General features: G+C 49.1%; 1 protein-coding gene across 11 annotated transcripts in view; it reads right to left on the bottom strand.

Moving 5' to 3' along the window:
• The window catches only part of LOC144486167 (NACHT, LRR and PYD domains-containing protein 3-like), a 131,866-nt gene extending 110,786 nt beyond the window's left edge, over window positions 1-21,080 (bottom strand). For 2 of the 11 annotated variants that reach the window (XM_078204242.1, XM_078204246.1), the window contains exons 1-3: window positions 20,914-21,080; window positions 16,910-17,081; window positions 5,154-5,319 (exon numbers count right to left, since the gene is read on the bottom strand). The gene's annotated coding sequence lies outside the window, so the exon portion shown is untranslated. Of the gene's footprint in view, window positions 1-5,153; window positions 5,320-8,950; window positions 9,054-9,510; window positions 9,605-16,909; window positions 17,082-20,353; window positions 20,457-20,913 lie in introns of those variants that run through there. The other 9 variants (XM_078204245.1, XM_078204247.1, XM_078204256.1 and 6 more) reach the window with 8 other exon arrangements.

Raw genomic sequence — 21,080 nt, 5'->3', positions numbered from 1 at the left:
TCTCCCAGATATACTCAGTTTTAATGCTGTTTATTCAGACTAGAATCTCCCAGATATTCTCAGTGTTATAATGCTGTTTATTCAGACTAGAATCTCCCAGATATACTCAGTATTAATGCTGTTTATTCAGACTAGAATCTCCCAGATATACTCAGTATTAATGCTGTTTATTCAGACTAGAATCTCCCAGATATTCTCAGTGTTATAATGCTGTTTATTCAGACTAGAATCACCCAGTTATACTCAGTATTAATGCTGTGTTTATTCAGACTAGAATCACCCAGATATTCTCAGTATTAATGCTGTGTTTATTCAGACTAGAATCTCCCAGATATACTCAGTGTTATAATGCTGTTTATTCAGACTAGAATCTCCCAGATATTCTCAGTGTTATAATGCTGTTTATTCAGACTAGAATCTCCCAGATATTCTCAGTGTTATAATGCTGTGTTTATTCAGACTAGAATCACCCAGATATACTCAGTATTAATGCTGTGTTTATTCAGACTAGAATCTCCCAGATGTTCTCAGTGTTATAATGCTGTTTATTCAGACTAGAATCTCCCAGATATTCTCAGTGTTATAATGCTGTTTATTCAGACTAGAATCTCCCAGTTATACTCAGTATTAATGCTGTGTTTATTCAGACTAGAATCTCCCAGATATACTCAGTATTGATGGTCTGTATTCAGACTAGAATCACCCAGATATACTCAGTGTTGATAGTCTGTATTCAGACCATCAATACTGAGTATATACTGGAATCACCCAGATTTTCAGTGCTGAGGCTGTTTCTTTTCAAACACTTTCTCACCGTTATTCGGTCACCATTTCCTCTCGCGCACGCTCAGACAGCATGCTGATGCATGCGTGTTGAGTGGTCCCGTGCCCTGTTTCCGGTTTGATTCTGCACAGGCCCATTGCTGGTCATGACTGTCCCTGCGCATGCGAGAAGCCCAAGGGAGGAATTACGCTGCCCCCCTCCTCGTATCCATGGAGCCAGATGTCAATCAGCTGTCCCTGGCCAATAGAGAGCTCAGCCTCATTATGGTCACTGATTGATAGAAAGAAACCCAGTACGTTTGATGTATTACTGTCGCATGTATGAGCACACAGTGAAAAGTATTGTTTCTTGCGCAAGGTACAGACAAAGCATACCATTCATAGAGAAGGAAACGAGAGAGTTCAGAATGTGATGTGACAGTGATAGCTATTTTAGAGAAAGGAGAAGAGATGGAATAGTAGAGGGAATAGTGAATAAACACAGACAGAGAGAGAGCGCAAATGGTTCAACAACAGAGAGCAACTGGTTCAGGGAGGTGAGGGAGAACAAAATGGTTCAGGGAGGGAGGAGGGAGAGAGAGAGCAAATGCTTCAGGTAGGGAGGAGAAAGAGCAAATGAAAATTCATCCAAGACGGTGCGACAGACTCCTTGCGAGCTGTGCGCAGCCTGCACTCTAATTCTACCTCTCACTCTCTGGTTCTAAAACTCTATTCGAACTCTTTTAAACTCTCCAGACTTTTGAATGAACCTACATTGTATCGAGTTGATTTTTCTCTGCACCCTAACAATGACTATAACACCCAACTCTCTACTTTCCTTCTCTGTGTATGGTATGCTTTGTCAGTATAGCACGCAAGAAATAATACTTCTCACTGTATACTAATACATGTGACAATAATAAATCAAATGGCTCAGGGAGGGAGCAAATCGGGTGGCACAGTGGTTAACACTACTGCCTCACTGCGCCAGGGACTCGGGTTCGATTCCTGGCTTGGGTGACTGTCCGTGAGGGGTCCACACTTTCTCCCATGTCTGTGTGGGTTTACTCGGGATGCTCCAGTTTCCTACCCTGGTCCGAAAGACATGATGGTCCAGTGCATTGGCCATGCTAAATTCTCCCTCAGTGTAGCCGCACAGGCACTGGAGCGTGGCAACTCAGGGATTTTCACAGTAACTTCATTGCAGTGTTAATGTAAGCCTACTTGTGACACTAATAAATCAACTTTAAACAGAAGTGGGCCATTCAGAAGTGTTCTGGAATTCAACATGATCACAGCATTACGATCCCACTTGATATTAACATCTGATAAGTCACGTCCAAAGATGGAACACGGCTTCACATATTTGAATAACATTTTGGCGAATTGTCAAGAGCTGGAGGCCAAGGTCTCCGCTCGTCTGAATAGCTGGATAGGACTGCTCTGAGTGCTATCTTACAGGGCGCGGGTTCTCATCATAAACCAGCTGATTGCCTCCATGCTGTGGTACCGGCTGGTCACTTCCACCCCTCCCCACCTTTGTCATAAACATCCAGAGAACACTCGTAGAGTTCTTCTGGGAGAAAAGACCGCACTGGGTCACTGCTGTGGTTCGGAGTCTCCTGCTGAGGGAGGGTGATCAGGCACTGGTGACCTTCCACCTTCAGACCCTGCAGGGATACCTCCTCGTTGAATCCCCTCCTCAATGGTGTGCCCTGGCGATGTACTTCTTCCGCCAGGTGTGAAATTACTCTCCCTCCTTCTGAAAGTCTGGGTCATGGTCACCTCGAGGTACATCTCTCCCCTGTCTGGAGTAGCAGCTGTCGTTCGGAAGCCGCTGCTGTGGAATCTGCTCCTCCACCAATACCATTTCAGTTGGCTGGCAGAGAGGAAGACTGACTGCTGTGTGACAGGGTCAGGGACGTGCTGGTGGTGGAGTGGACTGGATGACACCCCACGAGCTTGCTGAGTATGTGGTGGAGGACTTTCAGCTCATGGCCAATGGAATCTATGACCTGAGAACGGTCATGCTCGGACAAGACGTCACATGTGGTCTCGAGGAGGCACAACTGCGTGATGGGATCCCGTCTAAACGTACCTGCTCGGGCGGAACTTCACATTGACCCGAAACCCAGACCTCACTTCCTGGATCTGCACCCCATAGTTTGAGCTGCCTTGCAGAAATGCCCTCCATGCCTTTTGCCTCAGCACAAAGGGTTTCCTGTCTGGGCTGCTGCTGCACACCTTCCACTACTGTATCCTCACCCATCACCCGCACACGCCTTGGTTCGCCTTGCTGCTGTCTGGCGGCGGAGGTTCCCACTGGAGGTCCCCCTCTGAAGGGATCCTCTTCCAATACATTGGGGACCTGGGGTGGAAGCTGGTGCACGCAGCGATACCACGCAACCGTAAATTGTACCGATTCACTGGCTCACAAGAAACCTGCCCTTCTTGGGATCTTGTGGAGTCCGTGGGCCACGTCTACATTCAGTGTCTTCGGCTGCACTCCCTTTTGGTTCCCCAAATAACTTTCATTGATGTTCTGTTTGCACTTCAGTCCCACGCTCCTGATCTACGGGCACCTGGTATGGAGGGGTAGGGGTGAGGAAGGCAGAGGACCTCCCTGTGAACCTGCTCCTGGGCCTGGCTAGATTGGCCATAATTAGGCCCAGGCAGATGGCAACAAAAATGATCGTCCCACACGACTGTCTTCCCCTCGACTGGAGCTACATACGTGGCAGGGTGTCCCTGGAGAGGGAGCATGCTTAGTCCACAAGCACCATTGAGGCCCGGCAGGGGCTGGCGTCCATTATCGATCCCTTTAATCACGTGCTGATCTGATATTTTAAGTTTCCTTTACACTTTGCTTTATTTTGCAGAGGACAGTTCCTGACTTAAGGGGCCACTGCTTTAATTTTGTCCCTCAGTTTATCAGATTTAATGTATTTGGTTTGCCAATAGGATGAGTTCACCTGTGCGCTTGTTGGAAGGAAATTGGGAGCACAAGCAATTCACACCAATGGTTTCTGTCCCTGGCTGTTACTCAGGGCCACCCAACTGATTTTACACTTTGATCTTCAAGAACTAAGGGTCATCTCTCACGACACTACTAATGCCCTCTCTGATATACACAAATTGCCCCACCACTGGCTCCCTGTTTTTTATCGTTGCTGCTTCCTCACTTCCCATCTCAATTTCTATCTTCCCTGTGTCTGTATCAGTGTGTCTCTCTCCAGCTCACTGTTTTTCCTCTTCTCCCTGACCCCCGTCTGTCTCAGTGTCGGTTCGCCCTGGACTTTCTCTCCTTTCTGATTAACATATCTCATCGCCTCTGTCTATCTCCAGAATCTGCCTCACACGGACTGATCCCCTCGCCTGGCCCCCCACCCAGCTGCTTTCTCTCCACCGGTTGGTGTCCACACCTCTGCCTCTGGTACTGAGATCAGTCAGATCGTTACCCTGGCAACACAGGAAATCGCTCAGCAAAAATAACTGAAAACGGAAATAACAAAACCACCATCACACACCCTGTTGGAGAGAAATCAAAGTAAAGGAGACAAAATGGTTACCCGGCACACAAAATGGACTCTGGGAAAAGACATTAAGAGGCACTGACTTTGGGCACAGACATTACATAAAGAGTTAAAACCTTTAGTGTTTAAATTACTGCAGGAAACAGGTCAGACCTTGAGGCACCTTAAACTTGAGATAAAAGCAGACCCAGAACAATGAGTTTGATGACAAGATCAGCTATTGATGAGGGACATAAATGTATAAATGTATATAACAAGATCAGCCATTGATGGAAGACATAACTGCAGATATGTATCTACTCTATGTATAACCATGTGTTAACTGTCGATGTCCATACCCGTCTACTCAACTTGTAACGATGTGCTAACGGCTAATGTCCACACTGTCTATTATCTAACAATGTATAAAAGATGCTCAACTACCATTGTGTAGTTGAGAAGGTGAGTGCCTGTACTGTGGAGTGCCAGCGCTTCTCCCAAAGCTTTGTCTGAATAAAACTGTTTGTTGAACCTCCAAGTCTGACTCCGAAGTGGTGAATTTCCCACAACACACCCTCAGTTCAGTTCAGAGGAAGATTAACCCAGAACAGTCAACCAGTTCTGTTTAACAATGAAACTGCAATTCCAATATTGCGTGTTTTAAACACCAAAACGTGACACTGTCGGGGGCTTGTGAAATTCAGGCGCGGTGTTTCACGAGACACAAACTGCTCCAACTTCATGGTACATCTCACAGCCTTACACTGGATAATTGTGCTTGGTGCTCACACACTCCATATCTCACTCAGCATTTCCAACCTCACTTTATCATCTTTTTGTACTTGCAACAGGACCAGAGTAAATGGAACTTCCTCTTACCTTCCTCTCCAGAAAATATATGGAAGCTGTTTGAATGTGAAGGGTTCTCTCTGGCTGGCGCTCTCACAATACTGTGCTGGTTCACCTCTTATAGTTCTTCAGGTCACAACCCCTGCTGAATTGTAACTGTGGATTTTCACAATTAATCCAGCGCTCCCCCGGAGATCTGATTATGCCAAAAGAGAAAGAGAGTCAAATAGAGCCGGTGTGAATCAAAATGACAAGTTAGCCACATACCGAACATCAAAAGATGCTGAAGGGGAAGCAGGAGTGTTGGAAATGTTTCAATTACAGTATTATCATTCGACATATTAACCAAGTTCACAAACTATCTGATCTCACTGCCTCCATCCTCCCCGGGTTACACACAGCCTGACCTCACTGACTCCATCCTCCCCGGGTTACACACTGTCTGATCTCACTGACTCCATCCCCCCCGGGTTACACACAGCCTGACCTCACTGACTCCATCCTCCCCGGGTTACACACTGTCTGATCTCACTGCCTCCATCCTCCCCGGATTACACACTGTCTGATCTCACTGACTCCATCCTCCCCGGGTTACACACTGTCTGATCTCACTGGCTCCATCCTCCCCGGGTTACACACTGTCTGATCTCACTGACTCCATCCTCCCCGGGTTACACACTGTCCGATCTCACTGCCTCCATCCTCCCCGGGTTACACACTGTCTGATCTCACTGCCTCCATCCTCCCCGGATTACACACTGTCTGATCTCACTGCCTCCATCCTCCCCGGGTTACACACTGTCTGATCTCACTGACTCCATCCTCCCCGGATTACACACTGTCTGATCTCACTGACTCCATCCTCCCCGGGTTACACACTGTCTGATCTTGCTCACTCCACCTTAGACAGAATGAAAGTGGAAGTTCCCTATTTTTAAACAAACTCTTTACCATACAGGCATCAATGCCATTTTCCTTCTTAACTCCTCACTTAATTGCGCAGAAGGAGGCCATTCAGCCTATCAAGTCTGCACCAATCACAATCCCACCCAGGCCCACGTATTTGCCCTGCTGATCCCCTTGACACGAAGGGGCAATTTAGCATGACCAATCAACAGGACCTGCACATCTTTGGAGTGTGGGAAGGAACTGGAGCACTCGGAGGAAACACATGCAGACCCGAGGAGAACGTACAAATTCCGCAAAGACAGTCACACAAGCCGGGAATCGAACCTGGTTCCTCGGTGCTATGAGACAGCAGTGTTATAACCATTGTACCACCTGTATCTGAGGTCATCATTACAGATTAGAGAGCAGCTTCCTCGATGGTCAACTGATGGAATGCGACTGGCCCGGATGGGGTACCCGGACAAGCACTCAGATCATGCTCAGATCAGCTGGTGGGGGTATTCGCAGACATTTTCAACATGTCTTTACAACAATCTGTGGTCCCTATTTGCTTAAAGAAAACGACCATTATCCCAATACTAAAGAAAAGCCTAGCAGCATGTCTTAATGACTATTATCCGGTGGCTCTGACATCCATCATTATGAAGTGTTTCGAAAGGAGAGTCATGGCATTAATCAATTCCAGCCTCCTGACTCCGTGGATCACAACAGTTCACCTCCCACCACAACTGGTCCACAGCAAACACCATCTCCCTGGCCCTGCACTCAACGCTGGAACACTAGATAACGAATATTTCTCAGACTCCTATTTATTGACTACAGCTCAGCCTCCAACACCATTATTCCTACAAAACACATCTCCAAACTCAGTTGCCTGGGTCTCCGCTCCTCCCTCTGCGACTGGATCCTGAACCTCTGAGCGAAGAGACCACAATCAGTAAGGATAGGCAACAACACCTTCTCCACGATCTTCATCAACACCAGTGCCCCACAAGGCTGTGTTCTCGGTCCCCTACTTTATTCCTTTTACACCTATGACTGTGTGGACAAATTTCCCTCCAACTCGATTTTCAAATTTGCTGATGACACCACCGCAGTGGGTTGGATCTCAAACAATGACAAGACTGAGTACAGGAATGAGATAGAAAATGTGGTGAACTGGTGCAGCAACAATAATCTCTCCCTCAATGTCAACGAAACGAAGGAGATTGTCATCGACTTCAGGAAGCGTACAGGAGAATGTACCACTGTCTACAGCAACGGGGGCGAAGTAGAAAGGATCCTGAACTTCAATTTTTCAGGTGTCCAGATCAGCAACAACCTGTCCTGGTTCCCTTCTGCCGACACTATAGTTAAGAAAGTCCACCAACACCTCGTCAGAAGACAAAGGAAATTTGGCATGTCAGCTATGACTCTCACCAATTTTTACAATTGCACCTCAAAGCATTTTCTGATTATATCAAAGTTTGGTTTGACTCCTGCTGTGCCTAAGAGCACAAGAAACTTCAAAAGGTCGTGAATATCGCCGAATCCGTCACGCAAACCAGGCTCCTGTCCACTGACTCTGCCTACACTTCCCGCTGCCTTGGCAAAGCAGCCAGCACAATTAAGGACCCCACTGTACCCCAGACATTCTCTCTTCCACCTTTTTCCCTCGGGAAAAAGATACAAAAGACTGAGATCATGTACCAACCGACACAAGAACAGCTTCTTCTCTGCTGCCATCAGACTTTTGAATGGACCTACATTGCATTAAATTGATCTTTCTCTGCACCCTAGCTATGCCTGTAACACGGCATTCTGCACTCTTTCGTTTCCTTCTCTATGAACGGTATGCTTTGTCTGCATAGCGCACAAGAAACAATACTTTTCACTGCATGTTAATACATGCGACAATAATAAATCAAAACAAAACCGTGTTGCCGCTTGATGGACATGCCAGCTAACGTTTAGTGATTCATGCAATGAAACACCTGGATCTCTCTGTACTTAACTCACCTGCAGTCTCTCTCCTTTTAGACAACAATCTGCCTTTTGATTCCACCTCCTTGAAATGCATGACCTCACACTTGCCCACATTAAATTCCACTTGCTAAGTTTTCACCTAGTCACCCAGTCTATCTGTATCCCTTTGCAGCTTCACAATATCCCCATCACAACATGCCCGTCCAACGAACTTGGTTTCATCGGCAAATTTGGAAACCTTACATTCTCCTCCTTCTGCCAGGTCACAAAACAATTGTCAGCCAAGAATTGATGCCTTCGGTGCTGCACTAGTTATACCTTTCCAGTCTGAAAAGGAGCCATTTATTCCAACTCAGTTTTCTGCCTGACAGTTTTCAATCCACGCTAACGCACTTCCTCCAATTCCATGGGCTTTACTGTGATGCGCCATCCTGTTATGCATCACCTTGTCAGATGCTCATACAGGGCCCATCATGAAGAGAGATCTGGTGCTGTGTTTACTCAGACAAGCGCTTGATTGCAGTAATTTAGATGCTGCAGCAGTGTTTACACAGACACGGCCTGGATTGTAATAACAGATCTTTCTGTGAAACATAGAATCATCCAATTGCTGCAGTGCAGGAGGAGGCCATTTGGTCCATCCAGTCTGTACCGCCCACAATCCCCCCCAGACCCTATCCCCGTGTTGACCCTGCTAATCCCCCCTGACACTGAGCAGCAACTGAGCCTGGCCAGTGCCCCTGTGCTGCTGATGTTTGGAGAGTGTGAGGAAAGGGCCGCAGACACGGGGAGAATGTGCAGACTCCACACAGACAGTGAGCCAAGGCCGGGAATTGAAGCCGGCTCCCTGGCGCTGTGAGACCGCAGCACCAACCACTGAGCCACCGCGCCGCCCACAATGTAACTGACCGTCCCCGCTCTGTTAATATGATACAAAGACGGGCTGTATTTACACAGGAAACCGCCATTTTAATCCTCAAGCTGAATGTTGTTGGAGTTGAAACTTTTTCTGGGCCGTTAATTCCTCCCCGTGATTCACAAACCCGGAAATACCCGGATACGCAGCGAACAAACCGCAGTGCGCCTGCGCACAATAGGAAGCGGGCCGCACCCTCCCGCAGTGAAGTTGGCGCAGGCGCACCCGGGGCGGCGGCAGCTGCTTTCCGGCGATTGGTCAGCTCCCGGTCACGTGCTGTGAGCGGGGCAGTGACTTCAGACCCCCCTCTCCAGCCGCGCGCAGAAACCGTTAACGGCCGCGCCACGTGACCGCGAGCCGCTCTCACTGAGTGGGCGGGACCTCACCGCACCCTCATTCCCCATTGGTGCGTTCTGCTGTCCGTCAAATGAACACAGCCAATAGGAAGCCGCTCCAGCAGAATGATTGACAGCCAGTGCGCGGGCGCACTCGAGCAGCTTGTGATGAAGCAGCGACTCGCTGCCACTGGGGACAATCCCAGTCAGCGAGAGTCGGCGCCGCTGAAGCGGAGACTTTTTCTCTCATTTAATTCCTTACCGTGACTCAAAGATTCGGTGTGAAGCCGCTGGGAAAGCCCCGCACACGCAGTGAGAACCGGCGCGGCGCCTGAACTCCGCACTCGAGACGGCGGCGGGCGGCTGATTGTCCCGCTCGCCGATTGGCCAGATCCAGGTCACGTGCTGTGCGTCGGCAGTGACGTCAGAACGCCCCCTCCATCCGCGCGCGGAAACCGTTTAACGGCCGCTTCCAGCCACGTCACTGAGTGGGCGGCACCTCATTGCGTCATCATTCAGATTTACATACAGCAGGGAAACAGGCCCTTCAGCCCAACTTGTCCAGGCTGCCCCTGTTTTTAAACCCCGAAACTCGTCCCAATTGCCCACATTTGGCCCATATCCCTCTAGACCCATCTAACTAAATGCTTTTTAAAAGACAACATTGTCCCCACCTCTACTACTCCCTCTGGCAGCTCGTTCCAGACACTCACCACCCTCTGTGTGAAATAATTGCCCCTCTCACCTTCAACCTCTGCCCTCTAAGGTTTAGACTCCCCGACCTTTGGGAAAAGACATGAACTATCCAGCTGATCTGTGCCCTCATTATTTTATAGACCTCGATAAGATCACCCCTCAGCCTCCTACGCTCCAAAGAAAAAAGTCCCAGTCTATCCAACTCCTCCTTCGAACTCAATCCATCAAGTCCCGGTAGCATCCCAGTAAATCTTTTCTGTACCTTTCTAGTTTAATAATATCCTTTCTATAATAGGGTGACCGGAACTGTACACAGTATCCCAAGTGGGGCCTTACCAATGTCTTGTACAACTTTAACAAGACGTCCCAACTCCTGTATTCAATGTTATGACCAATGAAACCAGGCATGCCGAGTGCCTTCTTCACCACCCTGTCCACCTGTGACTCCACTTTCAAGGAGCCATGAACCCGTACCCGAGCTCTCTTTGTTCTGTAACTCTCCCCAACACCCTACCATTAACTGAGTAAGTCCTGCCCTGGATCAATCTACCAAAATGCATCACCTCGCATTTGTCCAAATTAAACTCCATCTGCCATTCGTCAGCCCACTGGCCCAATTGATCAAGATCCCATTGCAATCCGAGGTAACCTTCTTCACTGTCCACTATGCCACCAATCTTAGTGTCATCTGCAAACTTACCAACCATGCCTCCTATATTCTCATCCAAATCATTAATATAAATGACAAATAACAGTGGACCCAGCACTGATCCCAGAGGACACCGCTGGTCACAGGCCTCCAGTTTGAAAAACAACCCTGGACAACCATCCACTGGCTTCTGTCATCAAGCCAATTTTGTATCCATTTAACTACCTCACCCTGGGTCCCATGATGGAGGTTGTGCAACAACCTGCCATGTGGTACCTTGTCAAAAGCCTCATTGATTCATTGCACAATCCATCACTGCACCCTCATTCTCCATTGGTGCATTCTGCTGTCCATCAGCTGAACACAGCCAATAGGAAGCCGCTCCAGCAGAATGATTGACAGCCAGTGTGGGTGGAGTCGGGCAGATTGTGATGAAGCAGCGACTCGCTGTGGATTCGCTGCCATTGAGGACAATCCCAGCCAGCAAGAGGCAGCAAGGGCGGCACCTTCCGTCCCCAAGCGCAGCATTCGCACCATCCCACTTTCTCTTCCATTTGGGCAGCACCACAAACAGCTTCTTGTTGTTTCTTCCAATGGCAGCACCCCCGGGTGCTCTTGGTGCTCCCGTTCCAGCACCTTTCCTCTTAATGATGGGGGAATGAGGCTCTCATAGCCCAGAATAAACATCCAGCAACACCGACAACTCCCAGCTTCCCCACACTTATCACCGTAACTCCGGGTGCTTTCTACTCATCCTCCCTCTCTGGACAAGTTGCACTCCCTGCCTCATAACCGGATCATTCCGGGTGACTTTCTGCACCTGGTTAGCGGAACTTTATCTACTTGTCTGAAATATATTATCAAAGTACACCTGCAAATCGAGATACGGAGACCTCATAATTGACCCGAGCCCTCATAATTGACAAGGGACACATCAAATCGAGGGGAGGCGGGAGAGCAAATTGTTCAGGGAGGGAGCAAACAGAGTGAGCAAATTGTTCAGGGAAGGAGGAGAGAGAGAGAGAGCAAGTGGTTCAAGGAGGAGGGAGAGGAAGAGAAAGAGAGAGGGAGAGAGAGGGAGGGCGCAACTGGTTCAGGGAAGGAGGAGGGAGATATAGAGGGAGAGAGAGGAAGAGATAGAATGAGAATTCAGGGAAGTGGAGAGACATATACTCAGGATGGGGCGGCACGGTAGCACAGTGGTTAGCACTGCTGCTTCACAGCTCCAGGGACCTGGGTTCGATTCCCGGCTTGGGTCACTGTCTGTGTGGAGTTTGCACATTCTCCTCATGTCTGTGTGGGTTTCCTCCGGGTGCTCCGGTTTCCTCCCACAGTCCAAAGATGTGCGGGTTAGGTTGATTGGCCGTGCTAAAATTGACCCTTAGTGTCCTGAGATGCGTAGGTTAGAGGGATTAGTGGGTAAATGTGTAGGGATATGGGAGTCGGGCCTGGGTGGGATTGTGGTCGGTGCAGACTTGATGGGCCGAATGGCCTGTTTCTGCACTGTAGGGTTTCTATGATGATCTGTTTTCAGACCAGAATCTCCCAGATATTCTCAGTATTGATGCTGTTTATTCAGACTAGAATCTCCCAGATATTCTCAGTGGTATAATGCTGTTTATTCAGACTAGAATCTCCCAGATATACTCAGTATTGATGGTCTGTATTCAGACTAGAATCTCCCAGGTATTCTCAGTATTGATAGTCTGTATTCAGACCATCAATACTGAGTATATACTGGAATCACCCAGATTTTCAGTGCTGAGGCTGTTTCTTTTCAAACACTTTCTCACCGTTATTCGGTCACCATTTCCTCTCGCGCATGCTCAGATGGCATGCTGATGCATGCGTGTTGAGTGGTCCCGCGCCCTGTTTCCAGTTTGATTCAGTACATGCGCATTGCCGGTCATGACTGTCCCTGCGCAGGCGAGAAGCCCAAGGGAGGGATTACGCTGCCCCCCTCCTCGTATCCATGGAGCCAGATGTCAATCAGCTGTCCCGAGCCAATAGAGAGCTCAGCCTCATTATGGTCACTGATTGATAGAAAGAAACCCAGTACGTTTGATGTATTACTGTCGCATGTATGAGCACACAGTGAAAAGTATTGTTTCTTGCACAAGGTACAGACAAAGCATACCATTCATAGAGAAGGAAACGAGAGAGTTCAGAATGTCATGTGACAGTGATAGCTATTTTAGAGAAAGGAGAAGAGATGGAATAGTAGAGGGACAGACAGAGAGAGAGCGCAAATGGTTCAACAACAGAGAGCAACTGGTTCAGGGAGGTGAGGGAGAACAAAATGGTTCAGGGAGGGAGGAGAGAGAGAGAGAGAGAGCAAATGCTTCAGGTCGGGAGGAGAAAGAGCAAATGAACATTCATCCAAGATGGTGCGACAGACTCCTTGCGAGCTGTGCGCAGCCTGCACTCTAATTCTACCTCTCACTCTATGGTTCTAAAACTCGATTCGAACTCTTTTAAACTCTCCAGACTTTTGAATGAACCTACACTGTATCGAGTTGATTTTTCTCTGCACCCTAACAATGACTATAACACCCAACTCTCTACTTTCCTTCTCTGTGTATGGTATGCTTTGTCAGTATAGCACGCAAGAAATAATACTTCTCACTGTATACTAATACATGTGACAATAATCAATCAAATGGCTCAGGGAGGGAGGACAGGGGGCAAATCGGGTGGCACAGTGGTTAGCACTACTGCCTCACTGCGCCAGGGACCCGGGTTCGATTCCTGGCTTGGGTGACTGTCCGTGAGGGGTCCACACTTTCTCCCATGTCTGTGTGGGTTTACTCGGGATGCTCCAGTTTCCTACCCTGGTCCGAAAGACATGATGGTCCAGTGCATTGGCCATGCTAAATTCTCCCTCAGTGTAGCCGCACAGGCACTGGAGCGTGGCAACTCAGGGACTTCCACAGTAACTTCATTGCAGTGTTAATGTAAGCCTACTTGTGACACTAATAAATCAACTTTAAACAGACGTGGGCCATTCAGAAGTGTTCTGGAATTCAACATGATCACAGCATTACGATCCCACTTGATATTAACATCTGATAAGTCACGTCCAAAGATGGAACACGGCTTCACATATTTGAATAACATTTTGGCGAATTGGCAAGAGCTGGAGGCCAAGGTCTCCGCTCGTCTGAATAGCTGGACAGGACTGCTCTGAGTGCTATCTTACAGGGCGCGGGTTCTCATCATAAACCAGCTGATTGACTCCATGCTGTGGTACCGGCTGGTCACTTCCACCCCTCCCCACCTTTGTCATAAACATCCAGAGAACACTCGTAGAGTTCTTCTGGGAGAAAAGACCGCACTGGGTCACTGCTGTGGTTCGGAGTCTCCTGCTGAGGGAGGGCGATCAGGCACTGGTGACCTTCCACCTTCAGACCCTGCAGGGATACCTCCTCGTTGAATCCCCTCCTCAATGCTGTGCCCTGGCGATGTACTTCTTCCGCCAGGTGTGAAATTCCTCTCCCTCCTTCTGAAAGTCTGGGTCATGGTCACCTCGAGGTACATCTCTCCCCTGTCTGGAGTAGCAGCTGTCGTTCGGAAGCCGCTGCTGTGGAATCTGCTCCTCCACCAATACCATTTCAGTTGGCTGGCAGAGAGGAAGGCTGTTGCTGCTGTGTGACAGGGTAAAGGACGTTCTGGTGGTGGAGTGGACTGGATGACACCCCACGAGCTTGCTGAGTATGTGGTGGAGGACTTTCAGCTCATGGCCAATGGAATCTATGACCTGAGAACGGTCGTGCTCGGACACGACGTCACACGTGGTCTCGAGGAGGCGCAACTGCGTGATGGGATCCCGTCTAAACGTACCTGCTCGGGCGGAACTTCACATTGACCCGAAACCCAGACCTCACTTCCTGGATCTGGCACCCCATAGTGTGAGCTGCCTTGCAGAAATGCCCTCCATGCCTTTTGCCACAGCACAAAGGGTTTCCTGTCTGGGCTGCTGCTGCACACCTTCCACTACTGTATCCTCACCCATCACCCGCACACGCCTTGGTTCGCCTTGCTGCTGTCTGGCGGCGGAGGTTCCCAGTGGAGGTCCCCCTCTGAAGGGATCCTCTTCCAATACAATGGGGACCTGGGGTGGAAGCTGGTGCACGCAGCGATACCACGCAACCGTAAATTGTACCGATTCACTGGCTCACAAGAAACCGGCCCTTCTTGGGATCTTGTGGAGTCCGTGGGCCACGTCTACATTCAATGTTTTCGGCTGCACTCCCTTTTGGTTCCCCAAATAACTTTCATTGATGTTCTGTTTGCACTTCAGTCCCACGCTCCTGATCTATGGGCACCTGGTACGGAGGGGTAGGGGTGAGGAAGGCAGAGGACCTCCCTGTGAACCTGCTCCTGGGCCTGGCTAGATTGGCCATAATTAGACCCAGGCAGATGGCAACAAAAATGATCGTCCCACACGACTGTCTTCCCCTCGACTGGAGCTACATACGTGGCAGGGTGTCCCTGGAGAGGGAGCATGCTTAATCCACAAGCTCCATTGAGGCCCGGCAGGGGCTGGCGTCCATTATCGATCCCTTTAATCACGTGCTGATCTGATATTTTAAGTTTCCTTTACACTTTGCTTTATTTTGCAGAGGGCAGTTCCTGACTTAAGGGGCCACTGCTTTAATTTTGTCCTGATGTGGAGATGCCGGCGTTGGACTGGGGTAAACACAGTAAGAAGTTTAACAACACCAGGTTAAAGTCCAACAGGTTTATTTGGTAGCAAAAGCCACACAAGTGTGAAGCTTGTGTGGCTTTTGCTACCAAATAAACCTGTTGGACTTTAACCTGGTGTTGTTAAACTTCTTACTTAATTTTGTCCCTCAGTTTATCAGATTTAATGTATTTGGTTTGCCAATAGGATGAGTTCACCTGTGCGCTTGTTGGAAGGAAATTGGGAGCACAAGCAATTCACACCAATGGTTTCTGTCCCTGGCTGTTACTCAGGGCCACCCAACTGATTTTACACTTTGATCTTCAAGAACTAAGGGTCATCTCTCACGACACTACTAATGCCCTCTCTGATATACACAAATTGCCCCACCACTGGCTCCCTGTTTTTTATCGTTGCTGCTTCCTCACTTCCCATCTCAATTTCTATCTTCCCTGTGTCTGTATCAGTGTGTCTCTCTCCAGCTCACTGTTTTTCCTCTTCTCCCTGACCCCCGTCTGTCTCAGTGTCGGTTCGCCCTGGACTTTCTCTCCTTTCTGATTAACATATCTCATTGCCTCTGTCTATCTCCAGAATCTGCCTCACACGGACTGATCCCCTCGCCTGGCCCCCCACCCAGCTGCTTTCTCTCCACCGGTTGGTGTCCACACCTCTGCCTCTGGTACTGAGATCAGTCAGATCGTTACCCTGGCAACACAGGAAATCGCTCAGCAAAAATAACTGAAAACGGAAATAACAGAACCACCATCACACACCCTGTTGGAGAGAAATCAAAGGAGACAAAATGGTTACCCGGCACACAAAATGGACTCTGGAAAAAGACATTAAGAGGCACTGACTTTGGGCACAGACATTACATAAAGAGTTAAAACCTTTAGTGTTTAAATTACAGCAGGAAACAGGTCAGACCTTGAGGCACCTTAAACTCGAGATAAAAGCAGACCCAGAACAATGAGTTTGATGACGAGATCAGCCACTGATGAGGGACATAAATGCATAAATGTATATAACAAGATCAGCCATTGATGGAAGACATAGAGTAGATACATATCTGCAGTTATGTATAACCATGTGTTAACTGTCGATGTCCGTACCTGTCTACTCAACTTGTAACGATGTGCTAACGGCTAATGTCCACACTGTCTATTATCTAACAATGTATAAAAGATGCTCAACTACCATTGTGTAGTTGAGAAGGTGAGTGCCTGTACTGCGGAGTGCCAGCGCTTCTCCCAAAGCTTTGTCTGAATAAAACTGTTTGTTGAACCTCCAAGTCTGACTCCGAAGTGGCGAATTTCCCACAACACACCCTCAGTTCAGTTCAGAGGAAGATTAACCCAGAACAGTCAACCAGTTCTGTTTAACAATGAAACAGCAATTCCAATATTGCGTGTTTTAAACACCAAAACGTGACACTGTCGGGGGCTTGTGAAATTCAGGCGCGGTGTTTCACGAGACACAAACTGCTCCAACTTCATGGTACATCACACAGCCTTACACTGGATAATTGTGCTTGGTGCTCACACACTCCATATCTCACTCAGCATTTCCAACCTCACCTTAACATCTTTTTGTACTTGCTACAGGACCAGAGTAAATGGAACTTCCTCTTACCTTCCTCTCCAGAAAATATATGGAAGCTGTTTGAATGTGAAGGGTTCTCTCTGGCTGGCGCTCTCACAATACTGTGCTGGTTCACCTCTTATAGTTCTTCAGGGCACAATCCCTGCTGAATTGCAACTGTGGATATTCACAATTAATCCAGCGATCTCCCGGAGATCTGATTCTGCCAAGAGAGAAAGAGAGTCAAATAATGCCAGTGTGAATCAAAATGACAATTTAGCCACATACCCGACATCAAAAGATGCTGAAGGGGAAGCAGGAGTGTTGGAAATGTTTCAATTACGATATTATCATTCGAAATATGAACAAAGTTCATAAACTATCTGATCTCACTAACTCCATCCTCCCCGGGTTACACACTGTCTGATCTCATTGACTCCATCCTCCCCGGGTTACACACTGTCTGATCTCACTGACTCCATCCTCCCCGGGTTACACACTGTCTGATCTCATTGACTCCATCCTCCCCGGGTTACACACTGTCTGATCTCACTGACTCCATCCTCCCCGGGTTACACACGATCTGATCTCACTGACTCCATCCTCCCCGGGTTACACACTGCCTGATCTCACTGACTCCATCCTCCCCGGGTTACACACTGCCTGATCTCACTGACTCCATCCTCCCCGGGTTACACACTGTCTGATCTCACTGACTCCATCCTCCCCGGGTTACACACTGTCTGATCTCACTGACTCCATCCTCCCCGGGTTACACACTGTCTGATCTCACTGACTCCATCCCCCTCGTGTTACACACGATCTGATATCACTGACTCCATCCTCCCCGGGTTACACACTGTCTGATCTCACTGACTCCATCCTCCCCGGGTTACACACTGCCTGATCTCACTGACTCCATCCTCCCCGGGTTACACACTGTCTGATCTCACTGACTCCATCCTCCCCGGGTTACACACTGTCTGATCTCACTGACTCCATCCTCCCCGGGTTACACACTGTCTGATCTCACTGACTCCATCCCCCTCGTGTTACACACGATCTGATATCACTGACTCCATCCTCCCCGGGTTACACACTGTCTGATCTCACTGACTCCATCCTCCCCGGGTTACACACTGTCTGATCTCACTGACTCCATCCTCCCCGGGTTACACACTGTCTGATCTGTCTGACTGCATCAAAGAAAATTACAGCACAGGAACAGGCCCTTAGGTCCTCTTAGCCTGACCATGCTGCCTGACTTAACTAAAATCCCCAACCCTTCCAGGGACCCTATCCCTCTATTCCCATCCTATTTACGTATTTGTCCAAATGCCCCTTAAATCTCACTATCGTATCTGCTTCGACTACCTCCCCCGGCAGTGAGTTCCAGACACCCACCACCCTCCGTGTAAAAATACTTGCCTCGTACATCTCCTTTAAGTCTTGCCCTTCGCACCTTAAACCTGTGCTCCCTAATAATTGACTCTTCCACCCTGGGAAGCAGCTTCTGACTATCCACTCTGTCCATGCCCCTCATAATCTTGTAGACTTCTGTCAGGTCGCCCCTCAACTTCCGCCGTTCCAGTGAGGACAAACCAAGTTTCTCCAAACTCTCTTCATAGCTAATGCCCTCCATACCAGGAACATCCTTTCTGTACCCTCTCCAAAGCCTCCAGATCCTTCTGGTAGTGTGACGACCAGTATTGAACACTATGTTCCCAGCGCAGCCTAACTAAGGTTCTATAAAGCTGCAACATGTCTTGCCAATTTTTAAACTCAATGCCCCAACCGATGAAGGCAAGCGTGCCGTATGCCTTCTTGACTACCTTCTCCACCTGCATTGCCACTTTCAGTGAACTGTGTACCTGTCCACCCAGATCCCTCTGCCAATCAATAATCTTAAGGGTTCTGTCATTTACTGTATATTTTCTATCTGTATTAGACCTTTCAAAACGCATTACCTCACATATGTCTGGATTAAACTCTATCTGCCATCTCTCCACCCAAGTCTCCAACTGATCTATATCCTGCTGTATCCTCTGATGGTCATCATCGCTATCCGCAAATCCACCAACTTTTCTGTCGTCCACGAACTTACTAATCAATCTAGTTACATTTTCCTCCAAATCATTTATATATATATGTTACGAACAGCAAAGGTTCAAGCACTGATCCATGAGGAACGTCATTTGTCACAGGCCTCCATTCAGAAACACACCCTTCCACTGCTACCCTCTGTCTTCTTTGACTGAGCCAGTTCTGTATCCACCTTGCCAGCTCACCCCTGATCCCATGCGACTTCACCTCCACCAGTCTGCCATGATGGACCTTGTCAAACGCCTTACTGAAGTCTATATAAAACAACATCCACTGCCCTACCCTCAATCATCTTCGTCACTTCCTCAAAAAACTCGATGAAGTTAGTGAGACATGACCTCCCCTTCACAAAACCATGTTGCCTCTCGCTAATCGGTCCATCCTGCCTGGGGTACACACTGTCTGATCTCACTGACTCCATCCCCCCCGGATTACACACCGTCTGATCTCACTGACTCCATCCTCCCCGGGTTACACACTGTCTGTGTGGAGTTTGCACGTTCTCCTCGTGTCTGCGTGGGATTCCTCCAGGTGCTCCGGTTTCCTCCCACAGTCCAAAGATGTGCGGGTTAGGTTGATTGGCCAGGTTAAAAATTGCCCCTTAGAATCCTAAAATGCGTAGGTTAGAGGGATTAGCGGGTAAATATGTGGGGGTAGGGCCTGGGTGGGATTGTGGTCGGTGCAGACACGATGGGCCGAATGGCCTCCATCTGCATTGGAGGGATTCTATGATTCTATAGAGTTTGGGATTTGGGGCTGCTGTGGCAATACACGTGTTGCACTGTGAATGTGCACGTATCCTCGTATTCAATCAACCTCTGTCAGTTTCCTTGCATTTGTTGATTTACAGCCGCACAAAGCAATTTAGTTTCATGTGCTACAAATGCTCATACAGGGCCCAGACTGAAATAATGGAGAGAGATCTGGTGCTGTGTTTACTCAGACAAGCGCTTGATTGCAGTAATTTAGATGCTGCAGCAGGGTTTACACAGACACGGCCTGGATTGTAATAACAGATCTTTCTGTGAAACATTGAATCATCCAATTGCTGCAGTGCAGGAGGAGGCCATTTGGTCCATCCAGTCTGTACCGCCCACAATCCCACCCAGACCCTCTCCCCGTGTTGACCCTGCTAATCCCCCCTGACACTGAGCAGCAACTGAGCCTGGCCAGTGCCCCCTGTGCTGCTGATGTTTGGAGAGTGTGAGGAAAGGGCCGCAGACACGGGGAGAATGTGCAGACTCCACACAGACAGTGAGCCAAGGCCGGGAATTGAAGCCGGCTCCCTGGCGCTGTGAGACCGCAGCACCAACCACTGAGCCACCGCGCCGCCCACAATGTAACTGACCGTCCCCGCTCTGTTAATATGATACAAAGACGGGCTGTATTTACACAGGAAACCGCCATTTTAATCCTCAAGCTGAATGTTGTTGGAGTTGAAACTTTTTCTGGGCCGTTAATTCCTCCCCGTGATTCACAAACCCGGAAATACCCGGATACGCAGTGAACAAACGGCGGTGCGCCTGCGCACAATAGGAAGCGGGCCGCACCCTCCCGCAGTGAAGTCCGCGCAGGCGCACTCGGGGCGGCGAGGGCTGGTTTCCGGCGATTGGTCAGCTCCCTGTCACGTGCTGTGAGCGGGGCAGTGACTTCAGACCCCCCTCTCCAGCCGCGCGCACAAACCGTCAACGGCCGCGCCACGTGACCGCGAGCCGCTCTCACTGAGTGGGCGGGACCTCACCGCACCCTCATTCCCCATTGGTGCGTTCTGCTGTCCGTCAAATGAACACAGCCAATAGGAAGCCACTCCAGCAGAATGATTGGCAGCCAGTGCGCGGGCGCACTCGGGCAGCTTGTGATGAAGCAGCGACTCGCTGCCACTGGGGACAATCCCAGTCGGCGAGAGTCGGCGCCGCTGAAGCGGAGACTTTTTCTCTCATTTAATTCCTTACCGTGACTCAAAGATTCGGTGTGAAGCCGCTGGGAAAGCCCCGCACACGCAGTGAGAAACGGCGCGGCGCCTGAACTCCGCACTCGAGACGGCGGCGGGCGGCTGATTGTCCCGCTCGCCGATTGGCCACATCCAGGTCACGTGCTGTGCGTCGGCAGTGACGTCAGA

This window comes from Mustelus asterias, unplaced genomic scaffold (genome assembly GCF_964213995.1).
Source record: "Mustelus asterias unplaced genomic scaffold, sMusAst1.hap1.1 HAP1_SCAFFOLD_292, whole genome shotgun sequence".
Lineage (NCBI taxonomy): Eukaryota > Metazoa > Chordata > Chondrichthyes > Carcharhiniformes > Triakidae > Mustelus > Mustelus asterias.
Note: the sequence above shows the minus strand (reverse complement) of the source record. Positions and strands in the feature narration are given on the sequence as shown.